Genomic DNA, 19,037 nt, shown 5'->3' with positions numbered 1-19,037 from the left:
AACATGCACTGTGTGGGGTCCTGAGGACCGAGTTTGAGAACCTCTGCTTTAGAGTAATCATGTATTGTTCATTGTAGCTTTATTAGGTACTTCCTGTCTGAGTGCCTTAAATAGCCCTGATTTGGTCCCATGCAGCATGCAGCTATCAGTAGGCTCATGGCACCTGAGCTGTAAGTATGCTACCTCTGCTGCTACCTGTGGTGTTTGCTTTTTGAATAGTCTGTAAGTACTTTCTTCTCTTTTGATTATAGAAGACTTGCTGACCCTAGCTGATTGAATAATAGCTGCTAAATGTTGTCTTATTATGCACCAGGTATGATTTATACTAAGCTGTTTGTGCTTTATTTTAAGCTGTTTTTGGTTGGTTGCTTGACATGTTACATGTCTCATTCTAATTACCATAGGTCCCCTATAAAAAGGAACCTTACATCAGGTTACACTGGCATTGGTGTTTTGTCCAGGTAATCTCACCAGTTAGATACATGTGTACCTCATTGAGGCATGAGGTGTAGGTGGAGGTTTTCCTGTATTACTGAAATATGGGCACTTGATACATGTTAAACACATTTAATATTGTCCAGCCATTTGTTTGACTGTCATTAGGGCCTGGGAGGCACTGGTGGTGGTGTGGGTGATTTGGTTTGTTTTTCATATTTCATTGATTTTAATTGTTTTTTAATATCTATTTTGACTAGATGTTGTGAAGTTCCTATCTTGATAAAGGTCCACATATGGACCGAAACGTCGATGATTGACGGCATCACTTTTTGAACCTGATTAAACTGAGTTGATTCAACCATTGGATACATAGACTGATTTCAGCGAGAGTGCACCTTCCACTTCGGTGGTAATTGCGGTATATATATATATATATATATATATATATATATATATATATAAAGCGATAAAGTCTGTGGCAGGTGCACATTAAATCTAGCAGGCAGATGATGTATGCAACAGCAGTGAAGTAGTCAGGTTTAAGACTGTGATAGTGTAGGACCTGCTTGAAGGTGGGGTACCTTGGCGATCGGTTTGCAGGCTTCCGTGCATTGGCCAATCCACTAACTAAACCCCCATCATTTATTTATTGAATTGTTGAGGATAAGTGAGCTAACTTTGGTGAGTGCTGGGTTTTCTGTTTGTGTGTATATATATATATATATATATATATATATACACACACACAATTAGTAATTTCCAGCACTCCTAAATACATAGGAAATGAATAACGCTGCTGTGCCCTCCAAGGTAAACTCGAATGAGATTTACTATATAGACAGGAGATCAGCGGCGGCACTCGATCAGTCTTTCAGTGGTTTAGAGTAAATGGAGTTTACCCTAAGCCATTGAAAGACTGATTTTTTCACATGCTTCAGAAGAGCAGCACCTCACGGTAGAACTCCTGTTAGTGGGAACAGCAAAAATGTGAACAAATGGAAACCAGAGGAGAAATTCTTTTCAGGAGAAATGCTCGGCTGAGCACAAACCAAGCAGTGATCCAAAAATGTCACTCACCCTAGACCAGGGTTCCAATCAAGTCCTATAAGAATCCATTATGACCATTTGGACATTTGTCTTTTTAATTTACAAACTCTACTATGGACAATTACTTCTGACATCTTAGCTTCCTCTGGTTTCCATTTGCATATATATATATATATATATATACCGACAATAGAAATCAAAAGGCGGCACTCGAAGACTGTAGTAAACAGTGAAAAAACTGTATTTGTGCGGTCAACGTTTCGGGGACCACCTCCCCGTCTTCAGGACAAACAAATAGTGACAATAGTGAACTTTAAATACACACTTACCCCCCTCCTCTTTCTGATCTCCCCGCCAGCGACCGCCGTGGACACGCCAGCCGCACTTCCTGTCCGCGGCTCTGAATGCTTCTTTCTAACCGGAAGTGACGTCTCATTGTGGGCCGCGTGACCATGGCGACGCTGGGGGGGAAGAAGAAAAAGTGAACACTTAATCCCTAGTGCTTAAAATCAGATCATACAACATATATATAGTTAAGAAACGGTAGCTTATTTTTTTAAAAGAAAGAAAACTCGCTCCGCTATCATGTCATCAATATGTATAGTTAAAAACAACATTTTTTGCAATCACTATTAAAACATGATAATAGGGGAAAAGTCTCCAAATTAAACAGAATAATCTATCAGCAGCCAAAATAAACATCAGCATATGTTGTTTTAAGGAACATTAATTACTGTGCACAAATAAATAATTTTGGAGTGAAGCACCTATCCTGACACCAGCCGAGTAATAATTATCCGGTGGTTGTACAGGTCTTAATTTAGTAAATTTTTAATCACTGAAAGTACCACAAGAGACATCGTGAACACATTTAATGTTTTAATAGTGATTGCAAAAAATGTTGTTTTTAACTATACATATTGATGACATGATAGCGGAGCGAGTTTTCTTTCTTTTAAAAAAATAAGCTACCGTTTCTTAACTATATATATGTTGTATGATCTGATTTTAAGCACTAGGGATTAAGTGTTCACTTTTTCTTCTTCCCCCCCAGCGTCGCCATGGTCACGCGGCCCACAATGAGACGTCACTTCCGGTTAGAAAGAAGCATTCAGAGCCGCGGACAGGAAGTGCGGCTGGCGTGTCCACGGCGGTCGCTGGCGGGGAGATCAGAAAGAGGAGGGGGGTAAGTGTGTATTTAAAGTTCACTATTGTCACTATTTGTTTGTCCTGAAGACGGGGAGGTGGTCCCCGAAACGTTGACCGCACAAATACAGTTTTTTCACTGTTTACTACAGTCTTCGAGTGCCGCCTTTTGATTTCTATTGTCGGTACATGTGAGGGAGAGCATCCCTGGGGAAGGCACCGAAGCAAGATACACCCTGAGGGGGAGGACCGGAGTGCCGGAGCACATTTGCATTATATATATATATATATATATATATATATATATATATAAAAAACTCACTTCTCCAGCGATGCAGAAAAAGTAGACAAGCCAACACTCACGTGTAGATGAAAAAAAAGCAGGATTTATTCCTTAACCAAACGGCATGGTGAAGTACAGCAAATACAGCAAACACAGCCCATCTCTCCATTTAGGGTGTCTAATTCCCATTTACAGCCTCCCCTAACTCACTCCATACAGTGTGTAACACTGGCCAGTACCATACACGGTGCTCCGGTACAATAGCCTCTCCCCCGCCCAGTGGTGCAACTAGCAAGTGGTGGGCCCAAAAATCAAAAATATGCTTTTGAGGGCCCCCCCAGGTACATCTCTCCTCACCCCCCCCCCCCCCCCGAAAGAAAAACAAGATGGCCAGTACATTGATGCAATGAATGCCCATGGCTGTGCTCACTCCACATGCCTCGTGTGCCCTAAATGCCCCCCAGTGTCTCACTAACATGCCCCCTCCACAGCACCATGTTCCCCACTACACATCATTGCACTACATCTCCACTATATGCTGTATTATGTCACTTATATTTTGTATTATGTTACATACTACATAACTGCACTATATTCCCCTTTTATACTCTACACTACATCCCCACCAATACGCTGCACTACATCACTACACTACAGAGAGGGCGACATGGTAACACACACTGGGTTCTGGGGGTATGACATGGTGACATACACACTAGGGCACAGGCTGGGACATGGTGATACACATACTAGGGCCTCTGGGGGGGGGACATGGTGACACACACACATACACGCACACTGGGTCCTGGGGGAATGACACACTCATTAGTGCTGGATATGGGGGATATGGTGATATACATACTTGGGACTAGGTGGGCATGGTGACAAACACACTGGGTTTTGGGGGGATGATACACACATGGGGGGATGGTGACACACACATACATTAAGTGGATCCTGGGGGAGGGGGAGCATGGTGATACACGTACTGGAGGGGGGGGGATGGTGACACACACACACACACACACACACACACACACACACACACACACACACACACACACACACACACTGGGGTCTGGGATAACAGATACCATTACCAGGCTCATCACAGTGTAAAAAGTGGCCAGCTATGGATCACTGAGTGGGGGGTGCATCGTTTCATCTTCTTACTCTGTTGTTCCACATTCTGATGTTAGGGGAAAGATGAGCTGTGGGCATGGCAAGCCATCACTGCTGGAGCCCATCCCCTCTCTGTCAGCTCTCACTGCTCCTGCTCCACAACACGTGCAGGCACTGATCACCACGAGAGGTAATTGGTGGTCATTCCGAGTTGATCGCTCGCTAGCAGTTTTTAGCAGCCGTGCAAGCGCTATGCCGCCTCCCACTGGGAGTGTATTTTAGCTTAGCAGAAGTGCGAACGAAAGGATCGCACAGCGGCTACAAAGTTTTTTTTTGTGCAGTTTTAGAGTAGCTCAAAACCTACTCAGCGCTTGTGATCACTTCAGACTGTTCAGTTCCTGCTTTGACCTCACAAACACGCCCTGCGTTCGCCCAGCCATGCCTGCATTTTTCCTGCCACGCCTGCGTTTTTCGAACACTCCCTGAAAACAGTCAGTTGACACCCAGAAACGCCCACTTCATGTCAATCACTCTGCGGCCAGTAGTGCGACTGAAAAGCTTCGCTAGACCTTGTGTGAAACTACATAGTTCGTTGTAATAGTACGTCGTGCGTGCGCATTGCGCCGCATACGCATGCGCAGAAGTGCCGTTTTGTGCCTCATCGCTGCAAAGCAAATGAATGCAGCTAGCGATTAACTCGTAATGACCACCAAAGTGCAGTTCTTTGTGTGATCAGCTGCATCCTGCTCCTCCCCCGCAGCTGCCTGGCAGGCAGCCATACAGCCAGCGCTACAGTTTATTTAAAATAACAAACAAAAACAAAACTTATATTTAATACATTTTACCCGGACGATGATAGACGGATCCTCTGATGACTGGACATCCGCAGCACCCCTGTGTTTGGGAAACAGCAGGGAAAGGAGAGCGGCACTGCGTTAGCATACAGGGAATGAAGGGGCAGTACTAGTTCCGCAGAAGCTGTCACCTAAGGGGAAGGCTCCCCATCTCTCCTCCAGCTAGACCACCTCCCTCTTCGTTATGGGCCCTCAGTGACTGAACGGTGTACAGTACTTTAATGAGTCAATCAGACTCATTGTCAGTGCTGCTAATGTCCGCGGCTGTGGGCCCTTTCATTGTTACGGGCCCCGGTGCAGTGTACCAGCTGATAGTTCTGCCACTGCCCCCACCGCTGATGCTGCCCCCTTAGACTGTCAGCTCCTCAGAGAAAGCTGATCTATGGCACTAAGCTCCTCTCACAGATACGAAGAGCCACCAGCAGCTTCCATCAGCACACCCCTCTGTCCAGCTGCACCTGCCGCCGCATCACCTTCAGCTTGTTCCACTATAGAGCTCGATGTCTCAGACTCAGTGACAGGATACCGAGGGGTGCGGGCAACCGCAAGAAGGAGGGGCGCCAAGAAAATCATCTGTGTGATTGTGTGAGACGAGTAAATAGTGCAGGAGTGCTCACCACTTTAACTGATGCTCGCCCAAGTGTCACAGGTGATATCCAAGTGCTTTATTGTAAGCTTCCGGGTGTGCAATCCCGAAATGCCAGCTCCCCTCCCTCTCTGGTGAATTTCAATTGGTCCAGGTAACCACACCCCGCTTGTTGCCTTGTTCCAGTTCCCCTTCACCCACGCAACTCGGAAGGGCCTGGCTACTGCCAGTGGGGGAAAAAATACATCGGGCCCTAAGCACCCACCTAGGTTGCTAGCGGTAAATCCGCATCTGCCCTTGGTCATAGATAGATGCATTTCAATTGAATTGTAGTTACAGAACACAGCAGAGAGAGATGTAAGTTGCAACGACTAATTTCTTTTTCAACTCCAACTAATACTGTATCTCTAGATTTACTGTGATGGAATCAGTGGGACTTGATTCAGAAACCATGCAAATGGGAGGAGTCCACGAACATTTATCACCTGAGAAAAGACAGAGACATAAAGAAATACAAGTTCAATCCATTTCTTGGAAAAGTGGGATCTTAAAAAAACAACAAAAAGAAAACCATTCTCAGGATAGAACCCAACTCCATGAAGTGGGTTGTGTGTGGGGTCAGTCTGGTCATGGCCCTATTACTTTTGGTTCTGAGTCTACCAAAAATGCTATATTTCTTCATCAGTCACTTCCCATTTACCTGGAAAGACTATTTCAATTGTGGCATTAATTGATTCAGGCTCCATGGGCAATTACATAGATAAGCAACTTATCTATTTCCAGTGATCCCCAAAGATTTTAGTGTACCTATTGAAAGAATAGAAGGGTCTTTCATTGAAAAAAGCCTAATTACTGTTCTGAATGTCTGTGTTATGTTGTATTAGCACAAGGAATGCAAAAGTATAATGTACAAATTCAAGCCATCCAAGATTGTCTGGAACCACAAGAACTCAAAGCAGCTTGATTCTTAGCCTGTAACAGGTCTTACTCATAAGAATGTAGCTTTCATTTGGTCAGACTCCATTCATCTGTTCCTCAGGAAAACCAAAAACATTTCAAACTGCTAGCAGTAAGAGCAGTATTGTCCTAGTGGAGTGCTCCTAAATATATTCTTCAGCCTTGGTCTTATGTCTCGAAGAAATTACTACTTGCAGGCAGCGGTCGAAGTGGAAAATTTGAAGTGGGGGTATGCAAAAGACAAGGACGCAATTTTGCGTGCTCCAGAAAAGGGGTCGTGGTCACTCAAAAGGGGGCGTGGTCACCCAAAAGGGGACATGTCCAGTGTAGTAGAACCCCTTATACTATCTAATACTGGTGCCCCTTTCACCTTATAGCACACGGTACGAGCTGAAATATTACATTATAGCACACGGTACGAGCTGAAATTCACATTATAGCACACGGTACGAGACGAAATTCCCATTGTAGCACACGGTACGAGCCAAAATTCACATTGTAGCACACAGAATGAGCCGAAATTCACATTATAGCACACTGAATGAACCGAAATTCACATTATAGCACACTGAATGAACCGAAATTCACATTATAGCACACTGAATGAGCCGAAATTCACATTGTAGCACACTGAATGAGCCGAAATTCACATTGTAGCACACTGAATGAGCCGAAATTCACATTGTAGCACACTGAATGAGCCGAAATTCACATTGTAGCACACTGAATGAGCCGAAATTCACATTGTAGCACACTGATTGAGCCGAAATTCACATAGGTCGATCTCTATTGGTCGACATGGTCATGGTCGACATAGGGAAACATTTGACACAGTAAAATTGTCAACATGGGACAGGTTGACACATGAAAAGGTTGATATGAGAGTTAAAAAAAAATTAGATTTTTTACTCTTTCATATTTTACCATCCACGTGGACTATGATTGGGAATAGTAACCTGTGCTGAGTGTAGCAGTAGCACCGCAGGTCACCTTGCCCGCAGCACGGCGAGCAAAGCGAGCCATGCAAGGAGACGTGGTGCACTACTTGGGGTTTCTGGTTATGTTACGCTAAAAGCATCACCAAAAAAGGAAAAAAATATAATGTCAACCTTTTATGTGTCAACATGTCCTGTGTCATCCATTGTGCATTGCTTCTGGCATATCTCTGTCAGCCCCCCATTGTCTGCATTGACTCTGGCCCATCTCTATCAGTCACAAATTTACAGCATTGGCTCTGACTCATCCATATCAGCCTCCATTAACCATATTGTCATCCTCCCATACAACGCACCGTCTCTGGTTCATCTCTGTCAGACTCCCAATTACTGTACTGTCTTTAGCCCTCATTCAGTGTATTGTCTTTGACTATCTCTGTCAGCTACTCACTCTCTACATGGATTCAGGCTCATCTACTGTACTGTATGTCAGTCTCTTATTCACCACATTACTTCTGTCTCTGCTCTGCCAGACTCCGGCCGGCGGCGGTGAGCGGCTGGCGGTGAGCGGCTGGCAGCGGGCGGCTGGCAGTGGTGAGCGGCTGTAAGCTAGTACAGCGCTCTACACAGCCGCTGGCCGCCGCACAGGGACGGGGAGCAACATGTGCAGCAGGATGTCCACTTCCCTCGCCTCCTGCTGCACTTTAATGTCCTCATTTCCGGGTCAGTGGACCGCCCCACTTCGACCACTGCTTGCAGGGGATAAAATCCCCACATTAGTGACTAGGCATTGTCAGCAATCATTATGGAGACATTTTTATAAAAGGGACATTTATCTTATAACCATTTTAACAGTATTGAAGTCTAGAATACATATCAAATCTGCCAAAAGGTAGAAATCTAGGCAATCCAGGTGGGCTCTGTTCTTTCCTTGTTGTAACTTTGTCACAACATACAGACCAGGATTTAAGAATCAGAAGCAGATGCCTTGTCTACACAATTTGAAAAGATCCAAGATAAATTGCAAGCCACATTACCAATGCTTCTGAAGACAAAGTCATTGTTACTCATTCTCTTTAGATTTAAGGAAACACGTATCTACTGATGGAATAAGAGAAAAAATGAAAGATAATTTATTGTCCAAAGAAATATGAGTATTAAAAGATGTTTGTTTAGAAATCAATTCTCTTTTAATTGTTCCTTTTCTGTAATTTCATATAGCAAATCTTCAATAATTTCATAATGTGCCCACCGCTGGGCATTTAGGTATTAATAAGACTACTGAATTAATCTCTTGAAAATTCTGCTGGAAATAGATTTAGATAAGTAATTCAACAATATGTAAAAGGCTGTCTAGTATTGACTCAAAACAAAAACAAGTATCGCATTTGTTGCCTACTTGGTAGTTGCACTTGCAACTTCTGCTAGTTCCTTCTAGGTCATGGAAAGACATTATCTAAGATTTCGTCGCTGACCTTCCTGTTTCTAAAAGTTATACAATTATCCTGGTGTTTGCAGACAGATCTTAAAAAAAGGCAACTTGTCATTCCATTGACGAAGTTGACTATGGCTTGTCAAACAGCTTGACTCTGGGAAACAGTTTTGCAGGTTGCATGATTGACCAGATATGATAGCACTGAATAGAGGGCCACAGTGCACATCCAGATTCTGGAATGCTGTCTGTAAAATATTAGCATATTTACAAATAACTTCTGACAAGACAACTGGTTTGAATATTTGCCTCTTGCAGAAATTGCATATAACTTATAACAATCTCTAACCTTGGATAGTTCATGTTTCATCAATTATGGATCTCACCTTCACCCTCAGCTCCAGTGCAGTTCACTAATTAAATAAGAAACTCAAAAGTCATGAGAGAAAACTCAAATAATTTACAGCGGACACAAGCCTGACATAAGTATCATTCTGATCAGAAATGTTTACTGTTTTTCCATTTATGTCCATTGGTGAGTGTGTGGTTGTACACTACAAAAAATAAGACTGCTTTAACTCTCCTAAATTTACAAGTAGATTCATTGGACCATTTAAAGTGTTATGTCTGCCATTTTCAGTAACAGTATAACTGGAGATACTGAATCCACTGAAGACATTTCTTTAATATTTAACATGATGAGGCTTCTGTTTTACAACAATTAACAGTGGGTCAGGAGATCAAAATCACTGGTAAAGTGAAAGGCCAGATTAAAGTTAATGGGAAGTGCATTGGGTTGTGTGAGACAAATGCATGGTGGAGGAGAATGTCGCAAATAAGGTTTCTTATTTGCGACATTGATTAAAAAAATAAATAAATAAATTGTGATTTACATTTTAATTTTTTACATTGGTTGACATTTGCCTAGATATGTGATATTCCACAAAATGGAATTAGACCCTTTCTCTACCACCTCAGAAATGTTGGAAAAGTCAACTCTACTTGTGGGGATGGAAGACGACCGTATACCCTCCTGCTAAACAGGGAATTCCAACCTACAGGTGGGATCTCAACTCTTTTATATACAGTAAATGAAATAATATACAACTGTAGTCCTAACAGACAGTAGGGGCAATCTTTTGGAATAGATACTGTTTACCAGCGGACGGGTTGCCGGCTGTAAAGATCCCAACAGCGGCATCCCGCCCATCAGAATGCCAGCAGCGGAGCGAGCGCTAAGCGTCCCCATGTGGGCTCACTATCCTCGCCACACTGTGGGCTCGGTGGCTCGCTGCGCTCGCCACAGGTTTTATTCCCACTCTATGGGTGTTGTGGACACCCACAAGTGGGAATAGTCCTTGTGCACCGGGATTCCGGCTGTTGGCATTGTTGGCTGTCAGGATTCCGGCGTCGGTATCCTGACCCCCGGGATCCTGACAGCCGGCAAATTGATTGCATCACAATCTTTCACACCACTGCGACCGGTAAAGTCTTATATACTGTATATTTCTCTAACGTCCTAAGTGGATGCTGGGGACTCCGTAAGGACCATGGGGAATAGCGGCTCCGCAGGAGACTGGGCACATCTAAAGAAAGCTTTAGGACTATCTGGTGTGCACTGGCTCCTCCCCCTATGACCCTCCTCCAAGCCTCAGTTAGATCTCTGTGCCCGAACGAGAAGGGTGCACACTAGGGGCTCTCCTGAGCTTCTTAGTGAAAGTTTTAGTTTAGGTTTTTTATTTTCAGTGAGACCTGCTGGCAACAGGCTCACTGCATCGAGGGACTAAGGGGAGAAGAAGCGAACTCACCTGCGTGCAGAGTGGATTGGGCTTCTTAGGCTACTGGACATTAGCTCCAGAGGGACGATCACAGGCCCAGCCTGGATGGGTCCCAGAGCCGCGCCGCCGGCCCCCTTACAGAGCCAGAAGGCAGAAGAGGTCCGGAAAATCGGCGGCAGAAGACGTCTGTCTTCAACAAGGTAGCGCACAGCACTGCAGCTGTGCGCCATTGCTCTCAGCACACTTCACACTTTGGTCACTGAGGGTGCAGGGCGCTGGGGGGGGGGGGGGGCGCCCTGAGACGCAATAAAAAACACCTTGGATGGCAAAAAATGCATCACATATAGCTCCTGGGCTATATGGATGCATTTAACCCCTGCTAGAATACATAGAAAAACGGGAGATAAGGCCGCCGATAAGGGGGCGGAGCCTATCTCCTCAGCACACTGGCGCCATTTTCCCTCACAGCTCCGTTGGAGGGAAGCTCCCTGTCTCTCCCCTGCAGTCACTACACTACAGAAAGGGTTAAAAAGAGAGGGGGGGCACTAATTACGCGCAGTATTAAAGATACAGCAGCTATAAGGGGAAAACCACTTATATAAGGTTATCCCTGTATATATATATAGCGCTCTGGTGTGTGCTGGCAAACTCTCCCTCTGTCTCCCCAAAGGGCTAGTGGGGTCCTGTCCTCTATCAGAGCATTCCCTGTGTGTGTGCTGTATGTCGGTACGTTTGTGTCGACATGTATGAGGAGAAAAATGATGTGGAGACGGAGCAGATTGCCTGTAATAGTGATGTCACCCCCTAGGGGGTCGACACCTGAGTGGATGAACTGTTGGAAGGAATTACGTGACAGTGTCAGCTCTGTATAAAAGACAGTGGTTGACATGAGACAGCCGGCTACTCAGCTTGTGCCTGTCCAGACGTCTCATAGGCCGTCAGGGGCTCTAAAGCGCCCGTTACCTCAGATGGCAGATATAGACGCCGACACGGATACTGACTCCAGTGTCGACGGTGAAGAGACAAATGTGACTTCCAGTAGGGCCACACGTTACATGATTGAGGCAATGAAAAATGTTTTACACATTTCTGATAATACGAGTACCACCAAAAAAGGGGTATTATGTTCGGTGAGGAAAAACTACCTGTAGTTTTCCTGAATCTGAGAAATTAAATGAGGTGTGTGATGATGCGTGGTTTTCCCCCGATAACAACTGATAATTTCTAAAATGTTATTGGCATTATATCCTTTCCCGCCAGAGGTTAGGGTGCGTTGGGAAACACCCCCTAGGGGGGATAAAGCGCTCACACGCTTGTAAGGGCTCTACCCTCTCCTGAGATGGCCGCCCTTAAGGATCCTGCTGATAGAAAGCAGGAGGGTATCCTAAAATGTATTTACACACATACTGGTGTTATACTGCGACCAGCAATAGCCTCAGCCTGGATGTGCAGTGCTGGGTTGGCGTGGTCGGATTCCCTGATTGAAAATATTGATACCCTAGATAGGGACAGTATATTTTTGCCTATAGAGCATTTAAAAGATGCATTTCTATATATGCGTGATGCACAGCGGAATATTTGCCGACTGGCATCAAGTCTAAGTGCGTTGTCCATTTCTACCAGTAGAGGGTTATGGACACGTCAGTGGTCAGGTGATGCGTATTCCAAACGGCATTTGGAAGTATTGCCTTATTAAGGGGAGGAGTTATGTGGGGTCGGTCTTTCAGACCTGGTGGCCACGGCAAAAGCTGGGAAATCCACGTTTGTACCCCAGGTCGCCTCTCAACATGAGAAGACGCCGTATTATCAGGCGCAGTCTTTTCGTGGACAAGGGGCAAAAGGTTCCTCATTTCTGCCCCGTGACAGAGGGAGAGGAAAAAGGCTGCAGAAATCAGCCAGTTCCCAGGAACAGAAACCCTCTCCCGCCTCTGCCAAGCCCTCAGTATGACGCTGGGGCTTTACAAGCAGAATCATGCACGGTGGTGGGCCCGTCTCAATGAATTTCAGCGCGCAGTGGGCTCACTCGCAAGTAGACCCCTGGATCCTTCAGGTGATATCTCAGGGGTACAAATTAGAATTCGAGACGTCTCCCCCTCGCCGTTTCCTAAAGTCGGCTTTACCGATGTCTCCTTCTGACACGGAGACAGTTTTGGAAGCCATTCACAAGCTGTATTCCCAGCAGGTGATAATCAAGGTACCCCTCCTGCAACAGGGAACGGGGTATTATTCCACACTGTTGTGGTACCGAAGCCAGACGGCTCGGTGAGACCGATTCTAAATCTAAAATCTTTGAACACTTACATACAGAGGTTCAAATTCAAGATTGAGTCACTCAGAGCAGTGATTGCGAACCTGGAAGAAGGGGACTACATGATGTCTCGGGACATCAAGGATGCTTACCTTCATGTCAAAATTTACCCTTCTCACCAAGGGTACCTCAGGTTTATGGTACAGAACTGTCACTATCAGTTCAGACGCTGCCGTATGGATGGTCCACGGCACCCCGGGTCTTTACCAAGGTAATGACCGAAATGATGATATTCCTTCGAAGGAAGGGAATTTTAGTTACCTTACTTGGACGATTCCCTGATAAGGGTAAGATCCAGGGAACAGTTGGAGGTCGGTGTAGCACTATCTCAGGTAGTGTTGCGGCAGCACGGTTGGATTCTCAATATTCCAAAATCGCAGCTGGTTCCGACGACTTGTCTTCTGTTCCTAGGGATGATCCTGGACACAGTCCAGAAAAAGGTGTTTCTCCCGGAGGAGAAAGCCAGGGAGTTATCCGAGCTAGTCTGGAACCTCCTAAAACCGAGCCAAGTCTCAGTGCATCAATGCACAAGGGTTCTGGGTAAAATGGTGGCTTCCTACGAAGCAATCCCATTCGGCAGATTCCACGCAAGAACTTTCCAGTGGGACCTGCTGGACAAATGGTCCGGGTCGCATCTTCAGATGCATCAGCGGATAACCCTGTCACCAAGGACAAGGGTATCCCTCCTGTGGTGGTTGCAGAGTGCTCATCTTCTAGAGGGCCGCAGATTCGGCATTCAGGACTGGGTCCTGGTGACCACGGACGCCAGCCTGCGAGGCTGGGGAGCAGTCACACAGGGAAGGAATATCCAGGGCTTATGGTCAAGCCTGGAGACATCACTTCACATAAATAGCCTGAAGCTAAGGGCCATTTACAATGCTCTAAGCTTAGCAAGACCTCTGCTTCAAGGTCAGCCGGTGTTGATCCAGTCGGACAACATCACGGCAGTCACCCACGTAAACAGACAGGGTGGCACAAGAAGCAGGAGGGCAATGGCAGCAGCTGCAAGGATTTTTCGCTGGGCGGAAAATCAGGTGATAGCACTGTCAGCAGTATTCATTCCGGGAGTGGACAACTGGGAAGCAGACTTCCTCAGCACGACCTCCACCCGGGAGAGTGGGGACTTCACCCAGAAGTCTTCCACATGATTATAAACCGTTGGGAAAAACTCGACAGGTATTGCGCCAGGTCAAGGGACCCTCAGGCAATAGCTGTAGACGCTCTGGTAACACCGTGGGTGTACCAGTCAGTGTATGTGTTCCCTCCTCTGCCTCTCATACCCAAGGTACTGAGATTGATAAGATGGAGAGGAGTAAGCACTATATTCGTGGTTCCGGATTGGCCAAGAAGGACTTGGTAACCGGAACTTCAAGAGATGCTCACGGAGGATCCGTGGCCTCTACCTCTAAGAAGGGACCTGCTCCAGCAAGGACCCTGTCTGTTCCAAGACTTACCGCGGCTGCGTTTGACGGCATGGCGGTTGAACGCCGGATCCTGAAGGAAAAAAGGCATTCCGGATGAAGTCATCCCTATCCTGATCAAAGCCAGGAAGGATGTAACCGCAAAACATTATCACCGCATTTGGCGAAAATATGTTGCGTTGTGCGAGGCCAGTAAGGCCCGACGGAGGAAATTCAACTGGGTCGATTCCTACATTTCCTGCAAACAGGAGTGTCTATGGGCCTGAAATTGGGGTCCATTAAGGTTCAAATTTCGGCTCTGTCAATTTTCTTCCAAAAAGAACTAGCTTCAGTCCCTGAAGTTCAGACGTTTGTAAAAGGGATACTGCATATACAGCCTCCTTTTGTGCCTCCAGTGGCACTTTGGGATCTCAATGTAGTTTTTGGGTTCCAAAAATCACATTGGTTTGAACCACTTAAATCTGTGGAGTTAAAATATCTCACATGGAAAGTGGTCATGCTGTTGGCCCTGGCCAGGGCCAGGCGCGTGTCAGAATTGGCGGCTTTATCCTGTAAAAGCCCTTATCTGATTTTCCATTCGGACAGGGCGGAATTGAGGACTCGTCCTCAGTTTCTCCCTAAGGTGGTTTTCAGCGTTTCACCTGAACCAACCTATTGTGGTGCCTGCGGCTACTAGGGACTTGGAGGACTCCAAGTTGCTGGACGTTGTCAGGGCCTGAAAATATATGTTTCCAGGACGGCTGGAGTCAGGAAATCTGACTCGCTGTTTATCCTGTATGCATCCAACAAGCTGGGTGCTCCTGCTTCTAAGCAGACTATTGCTCGTTGGATTTGTAGTACAATTCAGCTTGCACATTCTGTGGCAGGCCTGCCACAGCCAAAAATCTGTAAATGCCCACTCCACAAGGAAGGTGGGCTCATCTTGGGCGGCTGCCCGAGGGGTCTCGGCTTTACAACTTTGCCGAGCAGCTACTTGGTCAGGAGCAAATACGTTTGTAAAATTCTACAAAATTGATACCCTGGCTGAGGAGGACCTGGAGTTCTCTCATTTGGTGCTGCAGAGTCATCCGCACTCTCCCGCCCGTTTGGGAGCTTTGGTATAATCCCCATGGTCCTTACGGAGTCCCCAGCATCCACTTAGGACGTTAGAGAAAATAAGAATTTACTTACCGATAATTCTATTTCTCGTAGTCCGTAGTGGATGCTGGGCGCCCATCCCAAGTGCGGATTGTCTGCAATACTGGTACATAGTTATTGTTACCAAAAAATCGGGTTATTGCTGTAGTGAGCCATCTTTTCTAGAGGCTCCTCTGTTATCATGCTGTTAACTGGGTTCAGATCACAAGTTGTACAGTGTGATTGGTGTGGCTGGTATGAGTCTTACCCGGGATTCATAATCCTTCCTTATTGTGTACGCTCGTCCGGGCACAGTATCCTAACTGAGGCTTGGAGGAGGGTCATAGGGGGAGGAGCCAGTGCACACCAGATAGTCCTAAAGCTTTCTTTAGATGTGCCCAGTCTCCTGCGGAGCCGCTATTCCCCATGGTCCTTACGGAGTCCCCAGCATCCACTACGGACTACGAGAAATAGAATTATCGGTAAGTAAATTCTTATTTTTTATGGGCCAATACTTATTTGAATTATATGAAGAAGTGACAAGCCTTCCCCTAAATCTGATTATCGGCATTAAACTTGTGTGCGTTGGAGCACTTTCACTGCCGACTTAAATTGCTGTAATTTCAGACATGATTTTAGTGCAGATTTACTACTTTGAGCACGTTAGTAATAATCCCCACACTACAGAATACAGTGCGTCTGTGTTGTCAGTCTGTTAACATTACACACTGTGTTTAGTAAAGCTCTTCAGACAATATAGAAACCTGCATGAATATTGCTGAACTACCACACACAACCCATTGCAGATTGCACAGGGAAAGAGAACAGTCATTTATTTGATCTGCAGCTGATCATAATGCTCCGTAATAATGACATTATAATACTCAAAATACTTTCCCAAAATAATTAGAAGTGTTAGGGAGATCTTCAAGCTATTCCCTCGGGGCAATATGCAAATCAGCGACTCTATTTTGGAATAATAGAGTTTTGGATAATGCCATTTGCATGGCAGTTGGCTCAGACGATGCTTTCCCCCCTGGGTTTTTACAGCATGTCACAAGCTTTTACTGATGCAGAATAATAATAAAAAAGAAACCACACACACAAAAACATTTTTATGAGAGATTACCTAAAAGGGAGGTTTTCTCCTGCAATAGAAAGCTGATTGCTGGGCACATTTATTTCCACTGCAGACAGCACAAAGGGTTTACACTATAACTTACACCAGGAAAATAAACATCTTTCCCTGATGATATAAATACGTGGCTAAAAAGCAAAGAAAACCCGCAACATAATCTCAGGGTGAAAAAAATCCATCAGCGTTATATCCAAACGCAAATGTGTGCATCTTTATGTTATCTTTCACCTGGAGCAATATTATACAGTACTTTTGCAATGACTAGACTGTAATAGATGCAATAGTACTGCTATGTCCTGCTCAACCTTGGTATTAATAATGTTTTGGATTAATGCAGATGGCAAATGGAATGGCCATTTATCTTCTAGTGCGTGGGAGGAGAGAACAAGCCAAATATTTTCTGATGTGCAATATTCTCCTTTGCATTTTATGAGGCACAACACTTCCTCTGTACCCTACGCTATCTACTCCCCCCTCCTCAACCTGCTGAACATTAGAGACATTTGTTGCAGTGGTACAGTACACAGCAGGCCCTGTGTGGTGTCATTCCATTTAATAAAATTACAACAATGGAAAACAATGATTCTCAGTTTTATTCAGCTAAGACAAAGTTAATTCAGTATCTTTTGAAACATATTTTCATCTAATGCTAAGGAGATGATTATGTTGTACAACAGAACATTTTAACCCTCTTGACAGTGAACATGATGCCTAATTGTGCTGAACATCTCCTTTCTACCCGCCTCGCTACTGTCTTACAGAATAAAGGCAGACAGAACTTAACAGTGGATGAAACAGCACTGGCTCCTGATTGTGGGGATCTTTAACACATAAAGGCGTTCTAAATAACTGCAGACAAATACAAAGGAACAAGCAGGTGACTGAAGTCAAGATTTAACACACACAGTTTAAAGATAAAACTGTTTGTAGAATTTGTATCTCAAACATTAAACATCCGCTGCATTACCATTAATAAACTCACTAGTTGCGTATATTATTATTATCATCCTTTATTTATATAGCGCCAAAAGAGATCCGCAGTGCCCATTACACAGTACATAATCAATGAGCAACCAAGAAAACAGCACTTACAGTTGAAGACCATATAGGACAGGTATAGAAAACCAGGGTTTAGGTGCCATCAAAGGGAGTATGAAGTATAAGAGTGCAAATAAGAAAAGGAAAGGAACATGAGGAAAGAAGTCCCTGCTTTTGTGAGCAGACAATCAAAGAGACGAAGGGCTAACAGAATGGGGTGACAAAGAAGGGGTAGACAGTGTGCATAACAAGAGGGTTAGGAGGAGACTTGGCTGGGTCTGGTGAAGAAGTGGTGTGACCGGACGGTCCCGTCCCCAGTACACAGAATGGATGCTTAGGTCACACGGGACCTGGCCACATAGGGGATTCCCGCTTACCATCAGTAACCGCCTGTTACTGACTCCACCCACTGCGCTGTGGGCGGGTTTATGCTACCACCACCAAACTCCTAACCTGCCGTGGCGTTTGGAACCACAGTTCTGCTCTGTATGTGCCGACACACTGCTTTACCACACGTGTGTGGTATTGACGAATCCCTACTAGTCCTCTATCGGTTGCTGGCGGAAGACGGAACTTGGAGACGCTGGTTCACCCTGAACAGCCGGAGAACAGGGCTAGGTTTCGTATAGCCCTGTAGGTCACAAGATGACGCAATCTTCTTGAGGCAGATGATGTTTTAATGCCAACAAATAGTTCTGAAAAGAACTTCAGCAGTACAGCAAGATGTTACAGCAGAATCAAAATGGTATAATACACTTTTCATGGGGCAACTGCCCTCCTTTTATCCTACTCCAATACACAATACCACAGGGGGTAAGTCTGCCCTGTGGTTTACAACCAATCAATGTTTACCCATGGGCTGTGTATGCCTTGGTCACTTGCACAGCTAACATTGTCCTCTATGGACAGTGGGGAGTGGTCACTCTCCTTTGACTTAGAAGTATCAAAGAATGGTGGTGTACCTTGGGCGCCTAACCTTTTGGTGGACTTCTAGCAGGACCAAAGAAATGGTCACCTCACAATGCAAATATTTGTATGGGTACGATTTTGCAGAACTGAATAATGTACAGGATAATAATAAAATTAACACATAGTTTAATACACAATTACATAAAACACTGAGCCAGAGCAGGGTGAAGTCTTGACCACCCTGCTTTTCATAAACACCTGCCCTACCGGTACGTTTTCAGCCTTTTTGACTAGCATTCTACAAGTATTATCATCTATCCGGGGACATTGATCCACAGATAAGCTTGGGGGCCAGAGCAGGGTGAAGATTTCAACCACCCTGCCCTATTTTAACACCTGCGGCTCCTAGCTTACCGTATTGGTACGCTTTCAGTGTTTTATGTAATTGTGTATTAAACTATGTGTTAATTTTATTATTATCCTGTACATTATTCAGTTCTGCAAAATCGTACCCATACAAATATTTGCA

General features: G+C 45.1%; 1 long non-coding RNA gene across 1 annotated transcript; it reads left to right on the top strand.

Annotated features, from left to right (window-relative positions):
• Positions 1-9,733: 9,733 nt before the first annotated feature.
• Positions 9,734-17,538, top strand: LOC134935586 (uncharacterized). Its single transcript, XR_010180270.1, has 2 exons — positions 9,734-9,861; positions 17,323-17,538. It is a non-coding gene; the product is annotated as an uncharacterized LOC134935586 (long non-coding RNA).
• Positions 17,539-19,037: the final 1,499 nt, after the last annotated feature.

The sequence above is a fragment of the Pseudophryne corroboree genome, chromosome 6 (assembly GCF_028390025.1).
Source record: "Pseudophryne corroboree isolate aPseCor3 chromosome 6, aPseCor3.hap2, whole genome shotgun sequence".
Classification (NCBI taxonomy): Eukaryota; Metazoa; Chordata; class Amphibia; order Anura; family Myobatrachidae; genus Pseudophryne; species Pseudophryne corroboree.
The sequence above is the reverse complement of the archived record's forward strand: the minus strand, read 5'-3'. Positions and strand labels throughout refer to the sequence as shown.